Source organism: Felis catus, chromosome F2, assembly GCF_018350175.1.
Source record: "Felis catus isolate Fca126 chromosome F2, F.catus_Fca126_mat1.0, whole genome shotgun sequence".
Taxonomy (NCBI): Eukaryota; Metazoa; Chordata; class Mammalia; order Carnivora; family Felidae; genus Felis; species Felis catus.
This window is the reverse complement of record NC_058385.1, coordinates 53,682,306-53,708,338: the sequence shown is the minus strand read 5'-3', so window position 1 is coordinate 53,708,338 and position 26,033 is coordinate 53,682,306. Positions and strand designations below refer to the sequence as shown.

At 37.6% G+C, this 26,033-nt stretch overlaps 1 protein-coding gene across 23 annotated transcripts in view; it reads right to left on the bottom strand.

The window, feature by feature from the left end:
• EMC2 (ER membrane protein complex subunit 2) overlaps positions 1 to 26,033 on the bottom strand; it is a 565,050-nt gene that overhangs the window by 327,899 nt on the left and 211,118 nt on the right. For 20 of the 23 annotated variants that reach the window (XR_006592742.1, XR_006592755.1, XR_006592744.1 and 17 more), the window contains exon 14: positions 25,267 to 25,391. The exons of the other annotated variants lie outside the window; for them this stretch is intronic. The gene's annotated coding sequence lies outside the window, so the exon portion shown is untranslated. The remainder of the gene's footprint in view (positions 1 to 25,266; positions 25,392 to 26,033) is intronic. 23 annotated transcript variants of the gene reach the window in all.

The following is a 26,033-nucleotide window of genomic DNA, read 5'->3' as shown; positions in this document are numbered from 1 at the left end:
TCTGAAGTCCTACTCTGCCACCTAACTGTGGTCTTGGACAAGTTGCTTAACCTCCTTGCGCCTTTTTTTCCTTACCACAGTAGGTTGTTATTAAGAATTAAATCAGAAAAAAAAAAGAATTAAATCAGTTAATTTCTATAAAGTACTTAAAAATAGTTCTAGGCATGTCATAAGTACTACATAAGTGTTTAAGCAAAATATTCCTTTCATCACTCAGATTCTAACTTTTTTTCCAAAGAAAGGGATTCTTCTTTTTCTTAATGTTTATTCATTTTTGAGAGACACAGAGAGAGCACGCACGCACACATGCACAAGTGGGGGAGGGGCAGAGAGAGAGAGAGGGAGACACAATCTGAAGCAGACTCCAGGCTCTGAACTGTCACCACTGAGCCCCACATGGGGCTCAAACCCAAGAGCCGTAAGATCATGACCTGAGCCAAAGTCATACACTTAACCCACTGAGCCACCCAGGAGCTCCCATCACTCAGATTTTAAACCTTCTGGTTGTCTTTGACTCTTCCTCTTCTGTATCTGCCATTCACTGAAAATTCTATTTCTTCTGCAATACCATCTTCTTTTTTTCCCCCAATTTGTGTACTCTACTAGGCTAGGTCATTATCTTTATACTTGCAGACTCTATTGTTTACCTCATCCATACTTTTTAATGAACACTTATGAAATTTCCTGTTCCAGTATCCCTTTCCCTTCTCTAGGAACTGGCTGGCCTTCCCACTCTTTCCAAATGTTTCCTTAGGAGCTGCCTCCTCAATACAGCATGAGTCATACCTACTAGCCCCAGCCATGGCTTATTGATCAGCAAGTGGTCAACACAGTCTTTTGTCTGGGGTGTTTAGACTTGTAGATCAATAAGAAGATGACATAATTTCCCTCCAGGAGCTAAAGTTGTACAGTGTAAAACTGCTGGGGTAGCCAAGTTTTCTGCCATGTAGAAAAAGTTAATTGTTTCTTTTTTCCTTTGACATTCTTGTAAACTTTAATATGGTAATGTGCTAGGCCATATATCCAGAGTCATTGTGATAGGAAGTATCCAGTCACCTACATATACCTCTCCTTGAGGACCAACTCATGCTTCCTTTCTGCAAACTGGCTTAATTTAATCACATCCACTGTTTTTAAACTGTAGGTACTCATTAGCCTGGGGCTGGTCCATAGCGCTGAAGAATTAACTGCTGTGTATTAACAAAACAGACTCTACCTCAGAAGCCTGGATCTTTCAGTGTTTAGTCAGTCCCATATAGCCACTTGAGAGCACTATGGGACAGTATAGGATTCCTTCAACAACATTTTGCATTGGGTCTTATTTTCTCCACTTTACAGATATGGATGAATGCTCCGTTAAACAACTGATCCAGGTCGGGAAACTGGTTATAGTAGTAAGAGAATAGATGTAAAGGAATCAAAACAGATGTAAAGGAATATCAAGTAAGGAATAAATAAAAGAGAGAGTTGAGCAACAGCAAGAAGCCTTGTGGCCCCTAGGGTGGGAGAGAAGGGGAGGCGTGGTCTTCCTAGAGCCCAGAATCCAGTGTCACCCAATGAAAGCTGGAAGAACAGAAGGCTTACCAGACCTGCCAGGAGTCTGTACCACAGAGGGCAGACCTGTTTGGTGGCAGCTAGAGCATATGAGGGTGTTGCTGGAGTTCCATCTGCAGCTGACCAAGAAAGGGACAGCTACTCTAGCTTCCGCCTTCCTTCTGCTCTCCAACCTACCTGAAGCTAGTTGGCAAAGAAGTCTGGGAAATGTAGTTTCTTGCTGTATAACACAGAAAAAGAAAAAGGCAGGAGAATAATCTGAGAGCAAACAGGGAAACAACCAGCACACACTCCCCTATTTAAAAGACTGAAACCAAACTGAGGTTTGTACTCTGCAGGGGCGGGGGGGGGGGGGGGGAGGAGGAGGGGCGGGTGGCAGACAAAATTCAAAATTTCAGAACTACAGAATGAGAGTCCTGACTCTATTAACACTGAGATACTTGCTACTGTGGCTTAAAATCTAGGCACACCATTTGTTCTCCTTATTAGACAGGACAGCAGAAAGTGACTCCAATTTAAAACATTTTTCAGAACTTCTCTGTTCACAGCCTCTATTTACTTTACTTTTATCATTGTGATTGCCATAAGGACAGATACTAACTTAAATTGATGTTATGTAATAGGGATTTTATTATATGGAAATAAGTAAGCAAGTCCCTTTTTTTATCTTTAGAGTATCTTCCTAGAAGACAAAGGAGACTGAAAAGCCAGATATCAGGAAGGGCAGAAACTGGGATAGAGATCATAGGGGTTAGAATGAGAGTCATGCAGAATCTAAGGCAGCTGTAGCAGCAAAAGCCCAGGGGTTTTCAGTCTAAATATATACCTTTCAACTGACTCAGCTATTCTCTGTATTCTTCTTGTTCTCTGTTTCTCTTCCTGATACCCTCTGGTTTATTCTTTTTATATTTGGCAGTGCAAAGTCCTAAGAGAAGTAATCTAATGGGCACAACTAATAACCTTTCATCCTTTTAGGAACAGAACTTTTGGATAACATCACATCGTGGGCTGCTGTTCATGGTATGGATTGGCTAACCTTGGTTCAGTTGCCTATTGAGTCTTATCACCTGGGGGCAACCAATCATATGCCACAGGGTTGCATGTTACACAGCACGGTTGCCTGAAACTACCTTCTCAGAGGACAGTTTTCCCTAGAAAATCTATGGTTATAGCTGCTCATCAAACATCATAAAGGAAAATATATCATTTTACTATAATAGTCTATCTTGAGCAAAAATGCTTGACAATATTATGTTAATTTATCGTGTCTGCACCCTGAGAGACTGGTCAGTCTTGCTTGCCTTCTCAAAGAAGTAGAATTGTCACATAGACAGGACTTGTACTCAGCAGTCCAGGACACAAATATCTTTCTAATCTAGACCAACCAGATTCCAGCCACAGTGGCACTGGCTACTTTGAAAAGCAGAGATCCTCTGTATTGCACCTAAAAAAAAAAAAAATCTATCCATACTGGGAAATTAGATCTCTCTTTACAACTATCAACTTGAGCTAGCCATTGTTTCTGTGTGAGTGCAGAATAAACCTGGCTATTCTAAATGGGTGACCTAAGAAATCCATTATAGATGAGCCCAGATTGGATTAGAAAATAAATGTGAACAAAATCATCAGAGTTAATGCTACAAAATGGCCTAAGTTCATTTGCACTAGAAGTGCCACTTGTGCTGAATTATTTATAATGCTGCATGATGTGGTAAATATAATGCAGTGTTTAGGTAGTATTCAGTTCAGTTGGTTGCTGGTTTTAAGCCACTGGATCTTCAAAACTGTGATGCCTTTAAATCTGAGCCAAGAGATAGGATGTGACCACAATATGTCCTGTAAAGTCTATATAATTCACCTCCTTCTGTTGTCCAATCTCCCACCTTTCAACACTGAGATAATGAAGAATAGAAGTAGCCACAGTATAAGGCCAGACAGGGGTCTGTTCACTTGATTTTATATAATAAAACAGGTAAAAGAAAGTTCTCCTCTACATCCACTACTGTGTCCAAAAGCTGTGGTTAAACTTGACGATAGCCTTCACCTTACAGTGGGTAATAGGGATGACCCAGCAAGACTAATATTTAGCCTACACTCCAGAAAATAATTATCAGTTCCTTTAGACCTAATTCATGGCTGTGATGCTTTTAAAATATTTTAAGGATCATTGCCAACATGTATACTGACATTCAGCTTGTAGTTACCATGGTTTCTACACAGTGATTTAGGTATTAAGCAAATAATGTCTACCAGATCAAATGTAGGTAAACACCTATGCTGCCATCTGATTAAATAGATAATAAATGGAATCTGTTTTTGAAGATGGGGGCTCCTTGAAAGGATGTATTAAAGGGCTCTTTCTTAGAAGAGCATCCAACTGGAAATTCTGAATTCATTCAGTCCAAATAAATGAAACTTGTGCCTAAAAATGTTTTTTTATTATTTTAATGGTATATCATGTGGTGAGTTTTTCTTCCTCCACAGTATTCTATTTGACAGCAAGGCAATAAAAACAGACATTGTTTTGTTTTTGTTTTGCAAATGAAAATGATTCAAGTGTTTACTTATTCTTTATGCATAGTCCTAATCAAATGATATATTCTTAGCACTACCCTGATACTTCAAATTTCAACAGACATTTTACATTATTGTTTTTGTCCTGCAAGCATATTGTTTTGAACCAAGCATCTTTTAGAGTGACTTTTCCATCTTGTTACACACCTCTGCATCAGCAGCTGAGTCAGATGCTCCAAAATAGTACTGCTATCTATTCAATAAACAGGTATTAAGACTTTACTGTTTCCTAGACTCTGCACTCCTCCTCTTTTGTTATATCTTGACCCCAATATGTGCACTTAGCCAACCACATTTTCTAGGACAAATCTAGACTTTAGGTAAATGGGCTTTATGCATCTCCATTCACCATTTTTTGACTTGATATCATTATTCTTCCTGCTAGACAAGCCCTTACATTCTTCTCACATGTTAGGTCCTAGGCTACTAATGCACTCAGAAATCTTAGGGACTGAAACCTTGCATTGTTTTAGTCTTCTACTGTCCTCTTTGAACAGGATATCTTGCCCTTGTACCAAGGTGTGGGGCCTGTTTTCAGCTATGGTTGCTTCACAGTCCTTATTCCTCTAGTTGAAAGAATTAGCATTAGACTCCTCCTGTCTCATTCCCACGATGGCAGACTGCCGCCCCAGCTACTATCTTCTATAGAGTAATTCACTCACTGACATCCATGTTCCACTTGCTGAACTGGAGTCATCCTTCTGCCTGTAGATGGATCTCTTTCTATCACAGAAAATTCCTATCACAGTGGGAGAAACCATTTCCAAGTCCTCGACCCTTTCTACCTGGCCTGTCCACTGTAATTCACTATTCACAGTTAGGTGTGCCTAATATAAGGAAGTAAACAAGAATGTCAAGGTATTTGACCATTAGTAGGAGTGAGAATCTGTAGTTTATCAAGAAAAGAATGTGTGAAGTTGGATCCAACCACCTATAATTTCCATCTGACCTCCTGATAATTCAGAGATGGCATAAGTATGTGAACTAGTTGAGGCATCTATATCCTTCTTCCAAATCATTGAACTCCCTTGAAGTAAGAAGTAATACTGTAGAGTGGAAATAACAGTGACATAAACAGAGAATCTATGATCTGGACATCTATTTGCCATCTACTATTAATCTCACCTTGAGCAGTCTCTCTTAACATAGCCTAGCTGTTTCTGCTAGGAAATGTGGGAATAATAATATTCATTAGCATTGAACCTTTAAGACTTGACTTTGGTAAGTTAGAAGAGCAAAAAGATAACAGAGAATTTGTCCCAGCTTGGCTGGTTGAGGTGAATAATTGAGACTTTCTCTCCATTTGAGCTATTCTCCAGGATTCATGTGTAAAAACATGTCCATGAATAAACGGGCTGTTTTCCAGCATATACTGTACCCATTCACTATAAAAAGTCAGAATCCAGTGTTTCTACTGATATCAAATTTCATGGTGTCTATTGAAAAGTACATGTGGAGAATGAGGATACACGGCCCCATGTGACTATGTCACTAGAGTTCACCTATATTCTGCCTGTGATGAATGGGGTGAAGCAGGGTGCTGTAGGAACACAGAAGAGGGCATCTAATCAGATCTCTGACATCTAGGGAGACTTCCCAGTCAAGATGATGTCCAACTGTCTTTCTGAGGTGCAGCCTGACTCCTCAGAGCTCTCTCTGCATGATCACTGGGTTCAGAACAGAGAAAAGTCACATTCTGGCCACATGAATCACAGTGAGGAACTCCAACCCTGTAATGCAGCACACATGCCTGCCCTGTTCCCATCGCTGTTTCACCACTGTGGTACATCACTGGGCACCTATGGGGCCAATCTGGCCATGTTTATACATCCTAAAGTGAAAACACAAATTCTAAAAATGTTTATAAGTAGGGCAGTTTTACTAAACTTTCTGTGGAGAAACAAAGAGCATTACATGACACAGTAAAGGTTCTCTTCCTTAAAAACCTTCCTTAAAAACCTCTATAAGTAGCCCTCTTGCCCCAAAGTTCTAGCTTCTGTGGTAGCTGCTTCACCTTTTGCTCTCTATAGCTCTATTTAATATCTGTCTTTTTAAATGTGTCTCTATATCTATTTCTCTGTTGTCTCACTACCTCTATCTCATATTTCTTGGTGTGCATTCTTTTCTTTTCTTTTCTTTTCTTTTCTTTTCTTTTCTTTTCTTTTCTTTTCTTTTCTTTTCTTTTCTAATTGAGACAATTTTCATATAACATTGTGTAAGCTTAACGTGTTGATTTCATACATTAATATATTGCAATAAGATTACCACCCTAGCATTAGGTAACACCTCTATTATGTCATTATTTCTTTTTTGTGGTGAGAACATTTATGGCCTAGTCTCTTAGCAACTTTGACATTTGTGATACAGTACTGTTGACTATAATCACTGCACTGTGCATTAGATCTTCAGGACTTACTTATCTACAAGTTGCAGATTTGTACTCTTAGATGGCATCTTACTTATTCCATCCCCCAGATCTTGGTAACTGCCATTCTCATCTTTCTAGGAGTCCAGCTTTTTTAGATTTCACATATGAGTGAGATCATACAGTATTTGTCTTACTCTGACTTGTCTCACTTAGCATAATGCCCTCAAGGTCCATCCATGCTGTTGCAAATGGCAGTGTTTCTCATGACTAAATAATATTCCTGTGTGTGTGTGTGTGTGTGTGTGTGTGTGTGTGTGTGTGTGTCACATCCTTATCCACTCACCGATGGACATATGTTCTTTTGTTTAAGTGTCTCTACCTCACTCTGTTGTGTGCCTCTCAGTGTCCCTGTGTTATATGTGTATTTGTACGTGTATATGTCTTTCTCTCTTGGTTTCTCCCTTTCCCTCTATCTCCTCCATCATCTCCTCAACTTGTCCACATGCTTTTCTCCATCCAGACTATTTGAGACTCTAGGCCCTATATCCCAAATCCTCTGTTCTCCCTATGGGTCTATCCATCTTTTTTAGTATATGAAGCAATCCTTAACTTCTTTCACTTGCCATAACCATCTCTCTCACTCACCTAGGAAATAAGAACTATTATCTTTTGTATCCACATTGCATAGAAGATTGGAGATGAAAAATGGTAAATGCTTATAATTTAACATCTTTTTTTTCTCCACCAGCTTCATTTCATGACTTGCTCCTTTTCACTCTCGTTATGGGCTACACAGAATTTCTTGCAGTTTCCCAAACTTCTGCTTCTTCAGAAGGCCTTGTCCATCTTGTCTGTCTTACTTCTCCCTCCTCTTCCCTGGATAACTCTCACTCTTATTCATTTAAAAAAAATTTATTAATGGTTATTTATTTTTGAGAGAGAGAGAGACAGAGCATGAGTGGGGAAGGGGCAGAGAGAGAGAGAGAGAGAGAGAGAGAGAGAGAGAGAGAGAGAGAATATGAAGCAGGCTCCAGACTCTGAGCTGTCAGCACAGAGCCTGACACAGGGCTTAAACTCACAAACTGAGATCATGACCTGGGCTGAAGTTGGATGCTTAACCAGGCTGAGTCACCCAAGCACTACACTCTCATTCTTATTCTAAGGATTGTGTCACCCACCCAGAAAGTATGCCACTCCCTTCACTGTGAAATTAGATGTCCCTCAGTGTTTCAGAAGGCCCCTGTGCTTACTATTATGGCACTCATCACTCTGATCAGGAAATGTTAACAGGCTTAAATGTCTTCTCTATAAGACATGACTCCTAGAGTATATGAACACATAGGTATCTTTGATATCTGGCTCATAGACAGTGCTGTATAATGTTTGTCCAATGACTACTGAAATTCTATACAATAAGCAGTAATCCATGCCAATCTATCTTTGAAAGAGTCAACGTTAAACTGAAATTAAAAAGACCAACGTGCAATTACCTATAAGCCTCTCCATGTTTCTCAAATCACCTTAGCAAAGAGAAAAGACAAGAGTTGCAAGAAAGGAGAAAGAACAGACCAGGTCCAGTGGCAAAAATCACAAAACAGGTCTTGCACAATTGCAAACTGAAAACATCATGGCTGCATAGAGCCAGTTTTAAATGAAAGTCACATAATTTGAAACGACCATTTGTATAAGGGAGGCAGTAACTTTGGCCAACAATTCTTTTTGCCACTGATTTAAGAATCTTGGAATAAGTAGTTTCAAGGGAAAGGCTTAAAGTAAAGGAAAATGATCCAAATCATAATCAAATGAAAATGCTACAGAGGAAGTTGTTGGGTAGAATTCTTGCAAAGCCCTGAATTTAACCATATGGGATTCTCTTCTAAGTATCACCCTTGTCAATCTTTGGGAATGAAGGATTTCCTTCTTAATACTAAACTACATTTCATCACAAAGATGGACCCCAACCTCCTTTATTTACTTATTCCCCTTCACCACAGACAGTTTGCCACGTTCCATATGCAAAAATTAAGAAAGTCAATGATTATAGCTTTTCTCTGGCATGGTCAACTCAGCTACAAATATAAGAAATAAGTAACAGTTGAAATCCGTTCTCTTCTCCCAGTGAACTAGGTTATCTACACTAAATACTCTCAGTGGGGGTATCACAGCTAACTGTTTCACAATGTAATATAACAAAGGGATTAAAAGGGGGCAGTTTTATGATGTGTGAATGATGTGCTTAAATCATTTTATAAACAAATGCTCTGTAATAGAGGCACAACTATTTAACTGTACATTTAAATAATACCACTCTAGGCATTGTTTAAATCTCACTTACCTGGGTTCTACTAGTTTATTGATTAACCAAACATTTACAGAATTTCTCTAAGTGTCAGGGACTGAATGAAGTTTCTGCTATGGAGTTGAGGATGTGAGTGAAATTTAGGGGACTATATACCAAGATGAATAATATTTGGCTTCTAGCCTGGAGGATTACATAGTTAAATAAGGAGAGAGACTTGTAAACTTGCAGCTCAGGAAGAGGGACGACAATGGCTCTTCTGGGTGCATTCTACAGATGAAACCTTAACCTTCAAGTTTATTAAGACAGGGTTGTCTTTCATATGTCCCAGTCTATAAACAATTGGCCAGACACTAATCTTCTCTATCAAATCACCCAAGAGATTAAAGTCAGTAGTAGTAGTAGTACTGTTTTTAGGAGAAAAGGAAAGCAATTACTTGTGTTTATTCATACATTCATTCAAATAACATTTAGTGAGTAGGGAATAGAAATTAAGAACTGTGCTCAGCATGGAGACCAGTGTCAAAGTTTACAACATGATAGAAAGACATGTATAAGTTGAACGTCACCTTACAGTGTGGTAAGGGCTATGGTGAAGGATATGTCAAGGGCATCAAGGGCTAGAGGGAGGAGTTACTGGGCCTAGCTAGAGGCATCAAGGAGAACTTTACAGAAGAATTAATACCCAAGACAGTCTATGAAGGTAACAAGTGGCTGTCATCTTGTCTTAATCTTTAATTTTGGAAGAGAAATAGCCTTCTCTTAACATTATTTAAGTGACTTGTTAATTTCCCTCATTTATCTCCTTCCTCTGTAATCTTTTCTTCAGTTGGCTATTTCTACCAAGCCTCACAGATCTGCCCTATCTTGATGTGGGGAGAGGAAGGTTGGTAAAAACAAGTTTAACTTGATGCCACCATCTAGCTATCATCTATTTTCTTTCATTTGATTACCCTTCTTACATCAGAACTAAAAACTTATTATTTTTATTTCCTTTCCATTCTTTATGTTTTTGGTTTGTTGATAATAATAATAACTACCAATATACCAGGGTTGGGGGGTAGATTGTAATCTTCCATATTCAAGTTATTGTGTATGAATCATAATTTTGGCTTTACCATTGAGGCTCAAAGAACTTCAGAAATTACAAAACTGCTGAGAGGCAGAACCAAGATTCAGATTGATATCTGCTCGGCTGCAAAGCTTTCCTACACCAGCCTGCTGTTTTTATCACATTCGTGATTATTGACAAATTCAGAGGTCTTCTTTATTCCTCATAATCCTTGTCTTCAGTCGCATTTGATATTCTGACTTTCCTCTTTTTGCAGGACATCTATTTTTGCCAGTCTGAAATCTGTTCCCCTTAAATTTTGAAATAGTACCCAGTATTCCTTTTGGAGAACCATGTATCCTTCTCATTCCTAATGGTTTAAAGTGGGGCTTGTCTCACTCAACCCTAGAGATACAGATAAAAATATAACATACAAGAAAGCAAATGTAGAAATCCCAAAAAGTGTATGGATATGCTAATATTCTTGCTTATTTTAGGTAGCCCACCTCTACATAACCTTATTTCTTCTACGGAAAGCCCCCATGCACCAGTTTTAAAAACTGAACTTGATGAAAATGACAACCAGCTTACGTGATTTGCTGAAATCCCTGTCCTCCTCCCACTACACTATGATGATCTAGTACTTGGCTGGTGTTCTCCCAACTCAGGCTGTTAGCTCCCAATTTACATGGCCAGCAGCCACCAGAAATGAGTCACAAGCTGGCCAGCCTGCTCTCTGCAAAGATTTTGGGTTCTCTCATTTTCCTCTTGCCTTGTTCTTATTCTCTATTTGGTCCTACTGTCTACCAGACTCCTGGTCCTTTAGATTTTAATATACGAAGAATAAATTCTATTTCTAAAGCCTGAAAGTAAGAGACCTTAGAATTTTCCAAAGACTGTTTTGTTGTTGTTGCTGGTGGTGGTAGTGGTTTGTTTTGTTTTTGTTTATCAACTAATTCTGCCCAGTCTTGGATACTTTAGAGCACTTACCAGCTCAAGATCCAGACTTTAAAAACCCAAACTTAGCATTAATCCATTTGGCTCAAATCTAGCCTGCTTGATTCTGGTACTTCAGAAGAGGAGGATCAGCTGGTTGGTTGAATTCACATCTGTCTCTCCCATTTATGAGTAATAATCTCAGAGACAAGGACCAGGTCTGGTTAATCTTTGAATCCCCCAGCTTCTAACACCATGCTTCATACATGGTAGTTACTCTGTAAACTTTTGCTAAATTAAGCTGACTGGACCTAGTATGGCTCAGGAGTATAACCTTAGAATTTCAGTTTTTAAGTGTTCCAGGCATTTTCCTTCTAACCTGGAATGACTCAAGATTTCCCTTACATATAAATCAGAGATGCTGATTGGAACTGTCTATGAAAGCCTATAACATTTTAATATCCTCAAGTAAATCCTATAAAATGCATTTTATGACTATTATATAGCAGTGAAAACCCCAAAGGAAAGGATTTTCATTTGTCATGGATTCTGAGCCTAATTTCAAAGGTTTTTTTTTTTAATAAATGGTTTCAGAAAAATAAAGTTCTAGAGTTTGGAGAAAATTGGTTTTTACTCAGATTTGATTTAAGAAAACCCTAGAAATGAGAACAATACGATATTAGACAAGATTTAATTTAGTTTTCCAATGAAGAAAGCAGGATTTTTCTTGCACATATTTCTAGTCTTCTGGTACTTTGTTATATCATAGAAATTTTTTTGTTATCTACATGACAAAAATAAGGAACAAAAATACATGGCCACAGGAATTCTAGCTGAATCCACTACTATGAGATGAATATGGTGAATATGTCAGATGGGGCTGTACTTTTGTTTCTTTGGAAGTATGAAATCATGAAATAATCCCCAAAGTGTCTATATTTTGGCCACAGCAACTTCTTACTTGACATGTCTCCATATTGAACCTCATCAAGATAAAAAAGCAAAAGTGAACTATTAGGACCTCATCAAGATAAAAGGCTTCTGTACAACAAAGAAAACAATCAACAAAGCTAAAAGACAACCGACTGAATGGGAGAAGATGTTTGCAAATGACATTATCAGATAAAGGGTTAGTATCCAAAATCTATAAAAAAAAAAAAAACTTAGCAAACTCAACACCCAAAAAACAAATAATCTAGTGAAGAAATGAGAAGACATGGATAGACATTTTTCCAAAGAAGACATCCAGATGGCTAACAGACACATGAAAAGCTGCTCAACATCACTCATCATCAGGGAAGAAAATCATAGAAAGATTTCTATTTGAAGCTACTGCCAGGTAGAATAATATGTCAGTGAAATGATGGTTTTCACTGGTGCATGGTATCACAATAATAAGGAGAGACTCTATTGGAAGATAATACTAGAGCTTGAGGGACTATTAACAACTTCCTTGTTTTCCCCTCCTGAATGAGGAGATGTTCAAAAAATGAACAAAATGTTCATTGAGATAAACAAAAGAATGAAGCAGATAGGGACCAAAACAGGGCTCTTAGAGAACATGTGGCAACGATGGACTTACTGATTCTGAGCCCCTAGAATTAAGTAAGTGCGCTCACCTACTCATTGCAAATAAAAAGCAAGTTTGGGACTTTTACCACTATGCTTTCCTCATGATCTACTAGTGCAGATTCTCTGTAGGCAGGCAGACCCCAAAGGTTCAAGGGGGGGAGGGGACTAACTTGTCAGGTCCTCCTATAAAACTCACTAAGCTCTAAATCACTCTGCATCTCCTAGGAAACAGAGGGTAAAGGGACTGAGAGGGAAAAAAAATTCCCTGTAAGGACAAGAGGAGTGGGAAATAAGGGCACTTCTTACTCCTACCAGCACCTCAAAATGATGTATAATTGATACATTATTAATGCATCTATTCTACAGAGCAGTGTTTGGGGGAGCATAGGGGAGAGAGAATTTCTGTGGAGATGAGTTCTCTAAGAACTGTATTAAATTTTTTTTTCTAGCAATGGCTAGAAAGTGTTGGCTTTGAAAGCGTTCTTTATAATTGTACCTGTGAACACACAAAAAAATGTCTTTTAACTTCCCCACAGCAACTTTTTCTCACAATTCTTAATGTTCAAAACTATGCTTTTATCCCAATGTTCTTTCCCTTAGGATATATTATTTGATCTGTTACACTTGTCTACAGATTTCAATTCTTAAGAACATTTCCCATTAAATATGATAGTAGCCCTGCTTACTGGCTAATTCATCATAAATTGTATTTCTGGCACATAATACTAACCAGCTATGGAGTAAAAGATCTACAAAAGGTCTTGGATACTAATGCCTATGAGGAAAACTGAGAAGAAATGTTCACAGGTGGGAGGTTAGCCAGGAAGGACACTTTTCTGGAATCCAACAGAGAAGATTCAAGAAATTTCAAGAGGACTCAAGACTCAAGAAGTGGTCAAGATGTTGATGTTGAATTGATCAAGAAAAATCAGAACTGAAATGTATATTTTCCCCTGGCAACTAAGAAGTTACTCTGTAGCCCAATGAGAGTAGTGTTAGCAGAATAGAGGGATTAAAGCAATTTATAGAGGTTTAAGGAATAAAGGAGCTATGGGAATGGAAACCACACTATTATTGAATGTAGATTTAGTTTTGAAAAGAAGAAAGTACAACATCTTACAGGAAAGTTTAGGTTAAGGGAAAATCAATGTTCTTTCATAAATTGCTACCAATAAATAAACATATACTGAAAACCTATAGTAATTATTAAAATATATTCTGCAGAATGGCATGCAATAAACTACTAATTTCTGTGTTCTCAATTATTAGACTATACAGTATAAAATGGGGCTAAATGTGATGAACAAATAATATACCTAAGGGAGTCAGACAACTGTGAGTGGGCCAGGGATTTCATCAAAGTCTGTGGAGGGAGTGGGGCTTGTTTATTTTCTTAAAATCAGGATATATAAAAACTGGATAAGAGGTCTTCCAAGATGACAACAGCAGAAACAAAGGTATGATGATTAGGATACAAGTTGCATTTTAAACATCCAATCGAATTAAAATTTCCCCCATTTTTTGCTACTCATTAAGAAATCCCTTTATTCTTCTCCCTCAAAAGACCACCAAACACAGAAATATTAGAGAAACTAGACATGGGCCAAGTTAGAGGACATAAAACAGATTGAGTTGTTAGCTTCACTTCTCATTCTGCCTTTTCTCCCTGTCAGCTGGGAGTCAAAATGCTTTCTGGGCATCACCAGGAAGATTAGCTAACAGTTTCTCAAACACACACACACACACACACACACACACACTCAAGCTCTTTCTTCCATGTTTTCTGAGCCATAGTTGCCCTCAAATTCGATTTCATCTTTCAACTTGCTCCCATTCTTTTTCCACTTTTCAGACATCTTTTAAAAATTCATTTTTGATCTCCATCCTATCTTATCTTTCCTACAGTGTGTTTATTTCATTTTGTGTTTTCTTATTATTAATCTCATAAAAAGTCAGCCTGAACGAGAAACCACAGGGTAGATTTTTTTAATATTAGCGATATTTAGCTATATATATAATTATATAGTTGAAAGCATTGATTTAGATGAGAGGGAAAGAGGAAAAATGCAGGAAAATTTGAGAATAGATGATGAATGAATTCTTTAACAAAGACAGTAGAAATTGGATTCAGTATATAAACGCAGAAGTTCCTTAGCAAGTAAAAATCACTTCATTCAACAAATATTTATTGAGCTTCTATTACTTGCCAAGCAATATCATAAACATTGGGAAATATAGCAGTAAACAAATAAAAAAAAATCCCTTGTTTAATGCTTACATTCTGTTGGAAGAGACAATGAACAAAAGAAGTGAATATATAAAATGTTTTATCATAGTAAGCACAGCAGAGAAAAGTAAGACACAAAAGGGAGCTAGAGAGTGGCCAGTGGGATTAGGTAGTTGGGGATTTTTTTTTAAATTTTTTTGATGTTTATTTATTTTTGAGAGAGAGAGAGAGAGCATGAGCAGGGGAGGAGCAGAGAGAGGGAGACACAGAATCCGAAGCAGGCTCCAGGCTCTGAGCTGTCAGCACAGAGCCTGACGTGGGGCTCCAACTCATGAATGGTGAGATCATGACCTGAGCTGAAGTCGGACGCTTAACTGACTGAGCCACCCAGGTGCCCCGGGATAGTTTTAAACAAAGTGATCAGAAAAAAGCTCATGGAGAAAAAAAATATTTCAACACAACCTGAACGAAGTAAAAGGAAAGGCAGGCAAATTACCTGGGGAAGTCTGTTGCAGGCAAAGAGCAACAAATGCAAAGGCCTAAGGCCAAAACAAATCCATCCTATTCAAGGAAGGGCAAGGAGGTAGATGAGTGAGGAGAGTAGTCAGACATGAGGTCAAAGAAGCAATGGTGAGCCTGTTGGTATAGAGCATTATGGGCCACTGTAAAAACTTGGGCTTCTGCTTGGGATAAAATGGGAAGACAATGGAGAATTTGAAGCAGAAACTGTGATCTGATTTACATTTTTAGTATAATGAATGACTCCAGCTGCAGTGTTGAGAACAATCTGTGAGGCCACAAGGGAGATGAAAGAGAAAAAAATTAGAGTTACTGCAATAACCCAACAAAAGATTACAGTAACTTGGGTGCCAAGGAGGACTCCAAAATTTGGGACCTTAACAACTAGAAGTATGGTCACCACTAACTGGCATGGGGAATATAATGGAAAAGCAGGATTTGGCAAGGAAGATCAGGAGTATTGTTCTAAATATGTTACATTTGAGAAGCCTGTTTGATATCTAGTGGAAATGTTTAGTACACGATAAGTATGAGTCTGGAGTTCAGGGAGGAGGCTTGGCTGGAGACATATAGCATACAGCTGATGAATATCAACTCACTTTCCCTTAATACAAAAAAAAGAAGGATGGATGCTACTTTGGGAAGTTTTATAATGTAGGGAAGGGAAATTATTAGTGTCTGACAGTCCTATTTCCTCTGTCAAGACTGAGGCAAAGTTATGGACACAAAAAGAAAGAGTTCAGGCTACTAACCAGCATCAAGTAAAAGGATTGCCAAGTGGCACTGAGAGTCCAGCTAGACTTTAAAATACTAAACTTGTAGTAGTTCCAATTTGTGGTTATACAATTTTATTTCTACAATGTTCAGTAGCCTAAGTGGTAAAACAGGGAAGCTAGGTCTTGAATTCATTAAGGGTTAGGGAATGACTGGTGTGGGCAGAGGAAGAAAAAGGAGGCAGAAAATTAATGATTCTGATGACAGTACCATAGAATTGATGACCAGAGAACCCAAGCTGAGCAAGCATGTATAATAGAAGTGGCAAAAAATATTTACATATACTGTAGGAAATTGATCTAATACATAATCTTAGACACTGAAAGAAGCTAGATACCATGTAACAGAAGTGACATTTTGCAACACCAAGATCCTTATTCATCCTCTAAAAATTGTACACTTACACCACTGTAAGTACAATTTATAAGTACATTCAAGGAAGGAAAAAGTTTACAGTAAAACTGATACTTTTAATAGTTGTGAAATTTCTTTCATTGCTCAGACAAAGTATCTTTGCTTTTTCATTCCAAACTGGTTTCATTTGATTGAAGCCAAAATCCCATGTGATTCTTTCTAACTTTCCCTGGAATTTTTCAACACACATAGGCATAATAATATAATTGTGGTCAGTCAAATCCCTTAACAAAGGATAGAATGTCTTCTCATGGCATTCCAAAGAGATGATTTAGTCTGAGCTGAGTAGAGAGTGAGACAAGTAAGGCATGGAGGCTCTCTGTAAGCAGCTCTAGGTTCATGTTTATTTGTTGCAATGAAATAATACTCAATATCACTTTCTTTTTAAGTGCCTACAAAATGCCAAAAAAAAAAAAAAAAAGAAAGATAAGTCTAAAGATGAGTGAATGTCTTTCCTATCATGCTTCCCAAACATCAGGGTATCTAACAAATTTGTAACAGGTTGGTAATGAGAAGGAATTCTCAAGTTGCATTTACAGAGCTCACAGACAGGCAGTAACAGAAACTAGCCCTGGCTTGTTTAAGAAAGAAGGGAACTGTATTGAAAGGAGACTGAAGAAAAAATAGAAATCCAAAGAGGTGAGCAACCAAACTTAGGAAGGGTAGGAACTAGAGCAGACTGGGAACTCAGAGGCAGGAATGGTGAATTTTTGCTTTAGAGAGCTACCCACATAAGTCCCTAAGAAAGTTAAGGAAATAACTATTTTTAAGTAGCTTAATGTAAACATTTTGCTTCATTTATTTTTTATTTTAAATTTCTAGATCAGTGTATCAGTTAGCTGTTCTTATGTACGAAATCACTCAAAAACCTGGTGACTGAAAACAACTGCTCATTATCATTCATGATCCCTGAGTAGTCTGGGTGGTTCTTCCTGTGTGTCACAGCTTGACTGATCTCCGCTGGGCTCAGCCAGGCAGCTGTGGTCTGCTAGCAGGTTGCCTGGCCCCTAGACAATGTAGCTTGCTCTGTTAGTTTTTCCTATCGCCACTGTAACATATTTAATGTATTTAATGTATTTAAACACTACAAATGTATTTAACTAAATGTATTTAACACTAAAAGGTATTTAAACACTACAAGTTCATTATTTTACAATTCTGAAAGTCAGAAGTCTTGAGTAGGCTGAAAGCAAGGTGTAAGCAAGACTGCTTTCCTTCTGGAGGCTCTAGAGAAGAATCTGTTTCCCTGCCTTTTCCAGATTCTAGAGGCTGCCTGCATTCCTTGTACCATGGCTCCGCTTTCCGTTTTCCAAGTCAGCAGTAAAACATCTTCAGATCTTTCTGTGACTTCTACCCTTGCTTCTATTTTCACATCTCCTTCTCTAAGCCTGTACCTCCTGTTTCCTTTTGATAAGGACCCTTGTGATTACAATGAGCCCACCCAGATAATTCAGAATAGTCTCCTCATTTCAAAATCCTTAACTTAATCACATCTTCATAGTCTCTTTTGCCATGTAAGGTGACATATTCATAGGTTCTGAGATTAGGATTGGATATTTTTGGGGGAGGAGGCTTAGTTTGCTTCCTACAGATGGCTTCCCTTACATATCTGACCGTTGGCAGTCTGTCAGTCATGACGCCTCAGTTCTCCTCCATGTGATCTCTCTTTCCCACAACAGGCTAGCTCAGACTCATAAAATATGGTGGTCTCAAGGGTCAAGCTCAGCAAGAGGTCAGGCTCCAATGTACAAGCACCAGTCAAGTCTCTGCTAGTATCATATTTGCTTAGGTCCCGTTAGCCAGAGCAAATCACATGCCCTACTCAGATTCAAAAGGGAAAGAAAGATATTTCACCTCTTTATGGGAGGGTCTGTAAGGGCTTGGATACAAAGAGGGGAAGAATTTGTGGCCATATTTACAGTCTCTTATAATTAGCACAGTAGGTAAGACCTTCTAAGACAAGTCCATCACTGGCTGGAATAATCCAACTCCTTGTATAATTGTTTTCTTTGCCTAGAATGCACAAAATGCATTCCTCTCTTCCTGGCTAAATTATTTTTCTCCTTCTTATCATAATTTAGATATAACCTCCTCTAGGAGGCCCCCTCCTTTTTGCTGTCATCATACTCAGTACTTACCCTTGACATAGCGCTTAACTGCATTGAAATTATGTTCATTTTTCTGCCTTTCAACCTAGACTCTAAACTTCTTATGGACAGAAAATGGGTCATAGTTGCTCTTGCTTTCACAAGAGTAGTAACATATCCTGCATGTAATAGGTTAATAAGTTATTGAATAAATGTATTAATAAATATTCTATATTTATTATATATATATTTATTTATATAAATATACATATGTTTATATATATTTATTATTATTATAAATATTCTATAAACTCTAATCTTCAATTATTAATGTTTCATTAAAATATACTTATTTAATAAAGCTTTAATCCTTACTTTTTTTCTACTTTGGAACCCAATCTGTCATTGATAAGCTAAATAAGAAGGAACGTAATTACTAGTACTAAATATTGGTTGCATAAAAGGTTTTCCTGTAATAAAAAAAATAGTGATTTTGGAACCTCGATATCACAAAATGATTGTATGACGTTTAGGAAATCCACAGAGTTCCACCAAGGGTGCTGATTTGCCAAACTAGAGGTCAGGCTGTCGTCAATTGGGTGGCCAGTCAGAATTAGGAAACCAAGGCTAACTTAACTGGAATCCCTTCCAACTAAATACAAAATAAAAAATGAAGTATTTTGGGATTTTTCCAGGAAGGTCTTAAGAGGCTGCCTGATTGCTGTTAATACATAAGGCAGAAAGCAAAGATTTCCGAAATTACATGACTCAAGGGCTAAGATTCCAGAGCTGCAGACACAACATGAGTAAGCAGGCTGCTCCAAATTGCCAGTGGAATTAAGGAATCAAATAGGAGATGGTGAGTTACAAGAAACAGAGCTTATGTGGGGAAAGGATATTCTGTATGCCTGTAACTGAGAAAGCCAGCTATAACATAAGCTAAAATGAAATGTACAGATGTTTAATATGATGAAATAACCAAGACACCATCCCTTTGTTATTCTCCAATGTAATGTTACAAAGGACCACACTTGGAATACGTGTGGGTGCCATAAATAAATAAATATATAATACATATAATCTAAGTTATGAAAGACAAAAATGAATAAAAACAACATTGAAGTTTAAAGACAATCAAGTTAGTTAATGTTTAAATATCTTGAGAGTGCTTCTGGCTTAATGTTAAAACTGTCACTGTTAATGCACTGAATATTTTACAGAACGTCAGTTAATTACGCTTCAAAACAGATCACAGTTTAATAACAATAACAACAAATTCTAGGCTTTTCGAAAGTTTCTTCATTCTAAGCCTCTAAAACTAATGCACCCTAAAAGGCACGGTTATGTTTATTTGAAACTCATTCAGGAAATGCCCAGCCATTGGATTTATATATCCAATAAATTATCATTAATGTTGAGTTCTTACATTTTAAAATCCAAAGACTTAATTCATTGAATCCTCACAACAACCCTGAGAGGCTTACTATTATACACATTTTTCAAATGTGGGACTGGTTGCAGAACATTTAGCTTAACTTGTCCAAGGTCATTTAATTACCAAATGGTATTACTTGAATCTAAGCAGGTGATTCCTGAACCTATTCTGTAACCATAGCAGTACATTGGCTCACTTACAATATACTGTGTCCTTTATCCTAAACTGAACATTTAGCATTGACACACTTGAGTTATTTAGAAATACTCCAATAGAGTCATGTCAATATAACAAATATTTCTTGAGCACATGTTAAATATGAAGGTTTTTATTAACCTTCATGTAAACTCACAGAGAATGTATAGAAGTGTTGGTTTCCTGGATTCACAATTTCTTTTAAAATAATTTTACAATTGACATATCATCAAGAGAGGCAAGTATAAATCTGAATTCACAAACAAAGATGTGTAAGAAATAACACTTATTCATTGTTCATTAAATTTATTTGAATCCTTATCCAAGCCTCCTTTGTGTTCTGGCAAGAAATCCATTCTGTTGATTATGTTGTTTCCCTCCTCCAGGACTTTAAAAGGCCCAAAGTGTTAACACAGCACCACATTACTGGGGGTGGGGGTGAGAGGAGTTCCTTAGTCATCACTCAGAATCTCTGTATGTCCATTTCCATAGCTTCCTCTAAGTCTTATGGCTCTCCTGCTTCTGTGTCCCTTGCGCAGGGTATGCCAATCCCTGGCAAGGCTGGGAGGCCTCATACCAGGATCATTCTTGCTTGATGATCCATTTTCAGAGGTTCTGCCATGTCTCTAGGACATGATTATAAAATAGGGAAGCTTCCCCTCTGATCATAGACTTCAGATTTCTGTCCAGTCTAACCAAAATATTTTCTTTCTTCTGTGTCTCAGAGGGGCCTCTATTCCCCTCTTCTTGCAAAGGACACCTGGCATAAAACTTTAAAATTGAGTATAGGTGTTTATAAAAGAGACTTGAGTTCAAAGAAGTTCTCTTGTATACTCTGCAAAATTTACATGTGGCAAGAAATTGCTAAAGCTCAAGCTCTCTCCTTGAATAGGCAAGAAGGAAGAAATGTAACTATACAAACTAATATTTCAATGAATTATCTTCCCTCAAGTTATCATTGAACTAATGAGGTCACAAAGTTTAGCTTAGCCTGCCCTATTGCTCCTTTAATCTAAAGCAATGGTTCTTTTTTTATTTATTTTTTAATGTTTATTTGTTTTGAGAAAGAGAGAAAGAGATGGAGAGAGCACACGCAAGTGGGGGAGAGGCAGAGAGACAAAGAGAGAGAGAATCCCAAGTAGGCTCTGTGTTGTTGGCCTGGAGCCCAAGGCAGGGCTCTATCCAAGAACCTCGAGATCATGACCTGAGCCAAAATTGAGTCAGATGCTCAACTGACTGAGCCACCTCCACACCCCTAAACCAATGGTTTTTAAAGTGATTCCTGGACCAGCAGCATTAGCATCACCGGAGAACTTGCAATGCAAATCCTTGGGCTTCATCCAAGACATACAGAATCAGAAACTCTGGGGATGGGCCCAGTGGCCTGTGTCGTAAAAAGCCTTTGAATGATTCTGATGCCTACTAAATTTGAGAACCACTGGTTTAGGCTATGCATAGGCTCTATCATAACATTGATTGTATGGTCTTAAAATTAACAATTTACTTGTGTCCTTCATTAGACTTTTAAGTTGCATAAAAGCAGGAACCCCATCAGTCTTTCACATTGCTATATTCCTGTTGCCTAATACAACACCTGGAACACAGTAGTGCTGAGTATATTAATAAATGAATGAATTTAGATATGTTTTGTCTCCAGGATTATTGCTCTAGCTTTTTTCCAGATTATCATTCAGATTATATTCATGGACTTGCAATAATTCTTAAAATGAATTCACTTTTGTACCCCAAATTTTCTTAGGGAAACAGAAAGCAGATTTAACCTCCAATGTTACTCTAACCAAATACATGGGTTCTCTCATTCACTAAATATTTATTAAAAACTTAGCTATTATTAGGTCTTCTGTTAGGAGCTCACTAGATAGGTGAGTAAAGTGCATTCTTACTCTCAAAGAATGTACAACTCAGTAGCTAAATTAAATTAATTCTAAACCTATTAATTAATTCTAAACCTAAAACGAATCTGTTGGGTACCATGGATTATTGGAGAATAAGCAGGTAAAGTCATGTTTTTCTGAGTAAAGTTGAAAGCATACAGACCACTGGAGTTTTCCAGCTTTGGCAATGACTCTCCAGGATAATTCAAGCTATTTAGAAAGATAGATAATATATCTTTTAGCTAATTAAATGCTCTTGTATTTTCATAAATATGTTTATGTATTTCTTTTTTTAATTGAGCTTTTTATGCTCTTTTTAAAAAATTTTTAATTTTAATTTTTGAGAGACAGAGGGTGAGTGGGGGAGGGACAGAGAGACCGGAGGGGAGTAGGTAGGGTGGGGTGAGGGTAGACAAAGAATCTGAAGCAGGCTCTAGACCCTGAGCTGTCGGCACAGAGCCTGACGCAGGGCTTAAACTCATGAACCATGAGATCATAACCTGAACCAAAGTCAGACGCTTAACCGACTGACCCACCCAGGCACCCCTGTTTATGTATTTCTAACTATGTATTTGAAAATATTCATTTGGATGAGACATGGATCCTCCAACTTAAAATTTCTACTACTAATTGTTTTATTTGCTAACATTCCCATTGAGTTTGAGTTTTCACTGTGCCAGGTACAAGTTATTCATTATTAATTATCATATCATACTAACAGTATTCCCTAGGGGAAGTTAAATTCTTCCTCAGAGACCTAGGAAGCTAAGAAATCACATGGAAAATAAAGATGGAGTGAAGTTTATAAAATCTCTTAACGATCAGATCTTTCTTGACTATAGATAAAGAAGGCTTAGGTGAGAGCTAGTGAGGAATAGTTTTAACCTGGGCTGTAAATTAATGAATTTAGTGTTATTTTACATCCTAACTGACCATTCAGACTGGAGCCACCTGTCACACTAGTCTGCTCACTTTGGAGGAATGCTCATCTAGGAATGGATGTTATAGAGAGGGATAGAAGAGAGTCCCATGCAAGATTATAGACAAAACCAAGTTGCAGATGAGTTCACATGATGGGTGGCCCTCACAGTTGTTAATCTTGAGTGCAGTGACATGCTAGGAGAGGGGAAAACATACCAGTCTAGACAGGCAGTTAGCATTGGTGCAGAGCTAACAAAACACTATCTGGGCAATAGCACTGGTGTTCTGTCCCTGAAAATAACAGCTAAACATATGGTCTTAAAATTAAAATGAGGAAAATGGACTCTGTCAACAAGACATCATTCTCTAATTTTTACTAGTTTTCTTTGTACTTTTCTGCTTTCTCCCAAAGTCTTCTGTGATTACGTATTGCTATTATAATCAAAAAGCAAATTTTGTTAGTTTTGAATAGCACTCAGATTTCTAGGCAATCAACTTACCTGCCAACTTCAAAAGGATAAGTAGCTTCTTACCTTCCCTATTATACTGTAAGCTGATATTCTAAAATATTCCAACTTGAAGTATAGAATTCAGAAAAAAGCAGCCTAATCTGTAGCATCATGATCCCAAGTAATGCCTAAGCTTGGATTTTTTTCCTAATTTGGGAGGATAAAGCCATGAAACAGAAACTGAAGAGAAAGAAAGGGTTGAAAAAAGCAAAAGCATTTTCTATATCATTCCTGATTGAAAAAGTACAAAATAAATGGCTAAAATGATGATATCATTCTTGGACAGGTATGGGTAGAATAGAGCTGAAGTTAATACCTTCCCTGGAAGTAATCAGGGTCTGTTCCTGGAGAAATAATTATTAACCTCTCCGTTTAACATGATGTTTAACATCCTTGGCCATGATGTTAACTGAAGAAAGTCAGTGGGGTCATTATCTTAAGACACAACTGTGCCCAAACGACACCAACACATTGTAGTGACAGACTCTGAATAAACTATGCATAAGTTGATTATATAAATGATACTGCCATTTTTTCCAAACAAAAAATTGTGTTTTCACGTATTTATTTTCTTCACCCTGATAGTTAAATACACAACGTTCTTCAACAAATAAATTATAAGTGGAAGAAGATGTTACTATTAGGTTAAAAGGAGTCACCTAGGCATATATTTTTTTAAGTATAGTCAAAACAAAACTATGTTGACCAGGGGTATACATTTGGCTGAGAAAACTACAAAGAAATAAAAATTTAAGAAGTGGTTATTATAAAATCTAGGAAGTAGTTACTTTGGGGGGGATGGAGGATGTTGCAATAGGGACAAGGAACACAGGAGAGGTATCTGAGATTGACAGACAAAGTACTTCTTTATTTGAATGCTGATGTCAAGGATGTTTGCCTTATAATAATTTATTAAGCTAAACAATTAAATTAAGCTATTTTTAATTGGTACATACACATAAAAAAACTACACGCATTTTGTATTAACTCCAATATTTAAAAAATTCCAACAGTGGTTTTCAACTGGAAGTGATATCTCTCCCCAGCCTTATCCCCCATCTAGGGAAGTTTGGAAATTTGGGGCAGGAGGTAGATGCCAAGATTAATAGTCAAAATTACTATGAGGACACTTTTAGTGGTCATTATGACTTGGATGGGGGCACACAGAACATTACAAAGACAAGGTCCATAAACATGTTGCAGTCCTAAAAGAGTCCTGTACAGTAGGAAAATTATTCTTCCCAGAATGTCAATGGTGTCACCTATGTGAAGTTAACAGATCAATGATGATCACCTAACGCTCCATTATATTACATCTATTTCATAATGCTCATTTAGGTCCTTTAATAATGGAGATACTGTGTGTGTGTGTGTGTGTGTGTGTGTGTGTGTGTGTGTGTGTGTGTGTACAGGAACTAGTCTCAATTTTTAGGTGGAAGATTTCATTTCAAAGTTTTACAAATTGTGTTTTAATTGCATATGTTTAAGTTCATGGGCTTTAGAATCAGTCTTCTTTTTTTTTAAGTTTATTCATTTATTTTGAGAAGGAGAAAGAGAGCACAGGAGGGACAGAGAGAGAGGGAGACAGAGAGAGAATCCCAAGCAGGCTCCTCACTGTCAGCACAGAGCCCGATGTGGGGTTCAAACTTACAAACCACGAGATCATGACCTGAACCAAAATCAAGAGTCGGTTTAACCAGCTGAGCTACCCAGGCACCCCTAGAGTCAGTCTTGAACAAGTTACTGAATCCTTCTAGAATTCAGTCTACTCATATACAAAATAAGAATATTAGTATCTACATGCATCAGTTAGCTATTGCTAAGTAATCAATCACCTCGAAACTTAAGAGTTTGAACTAATCAGCATTTATTATTACTCACAATCTGGTCTGAGCTGGGCTGACCTCAGCTAGATTCACTCATGCTTCTCAATTACCTGGAAGGGTAGTTGGGGCTGTGTAGGTTATAATGTCCGTGTTTAGATATCTTAGCTCTTCTCCAATATAACTCATGTCTCTCCAGAAAGCTAGTTCAGGTCTGTTCACTGGTGGTGGCAGAGGTCTAAGAGAAAGAAGAGAAACATGCAGGCTCTTTTTCAAGACTTTGCCTGCATCAAGTTTGCCATTGTTCCATTGATCAGAGCAAGTTACATGGCCAAGCCCTGAGTCAGTGTTAAAAGAAATTATTAAATGGTATGGATTCAGGAATGCTACGGTCTGAATGAATCTCCCCAAAATTCATATGCTGAAATCCTAACCCCCAAAGACAGTGGTATTAGAAACAATAGCCTTTGGGAGGTACTTAAGTCATAAGGGTGGAACCCTCATAATGGGATTAGTGCCTTATAAAAAGAGGGTGCAGAGAGATCCTTAGCCCCTTCCACCATGTGAGGACATGAAGAGAAGTTGCCAGCTATCAACAGCAGAGAACATGATCTAGGACTTCCAGCCTTCAGAACTGTGAGAAATCAATTTCTGTTGTTTATAAGCCACCCAGTCTGTGGTATTTAGTTCTAGCAGCCTGAATGGACTAAGACTAGGGATATGTGAATAACTGTAGCTATTCATAAAACCAACCCACCATTACTATATCACAGAGCTGTTTTTAGAATCATACATGCCAATAAGTGTAAAATATTTAGTTCAGAACCTGATATACAATAAATGCTCAATAACTGTTAGTGATTATGAAGAGTAAGAAGCT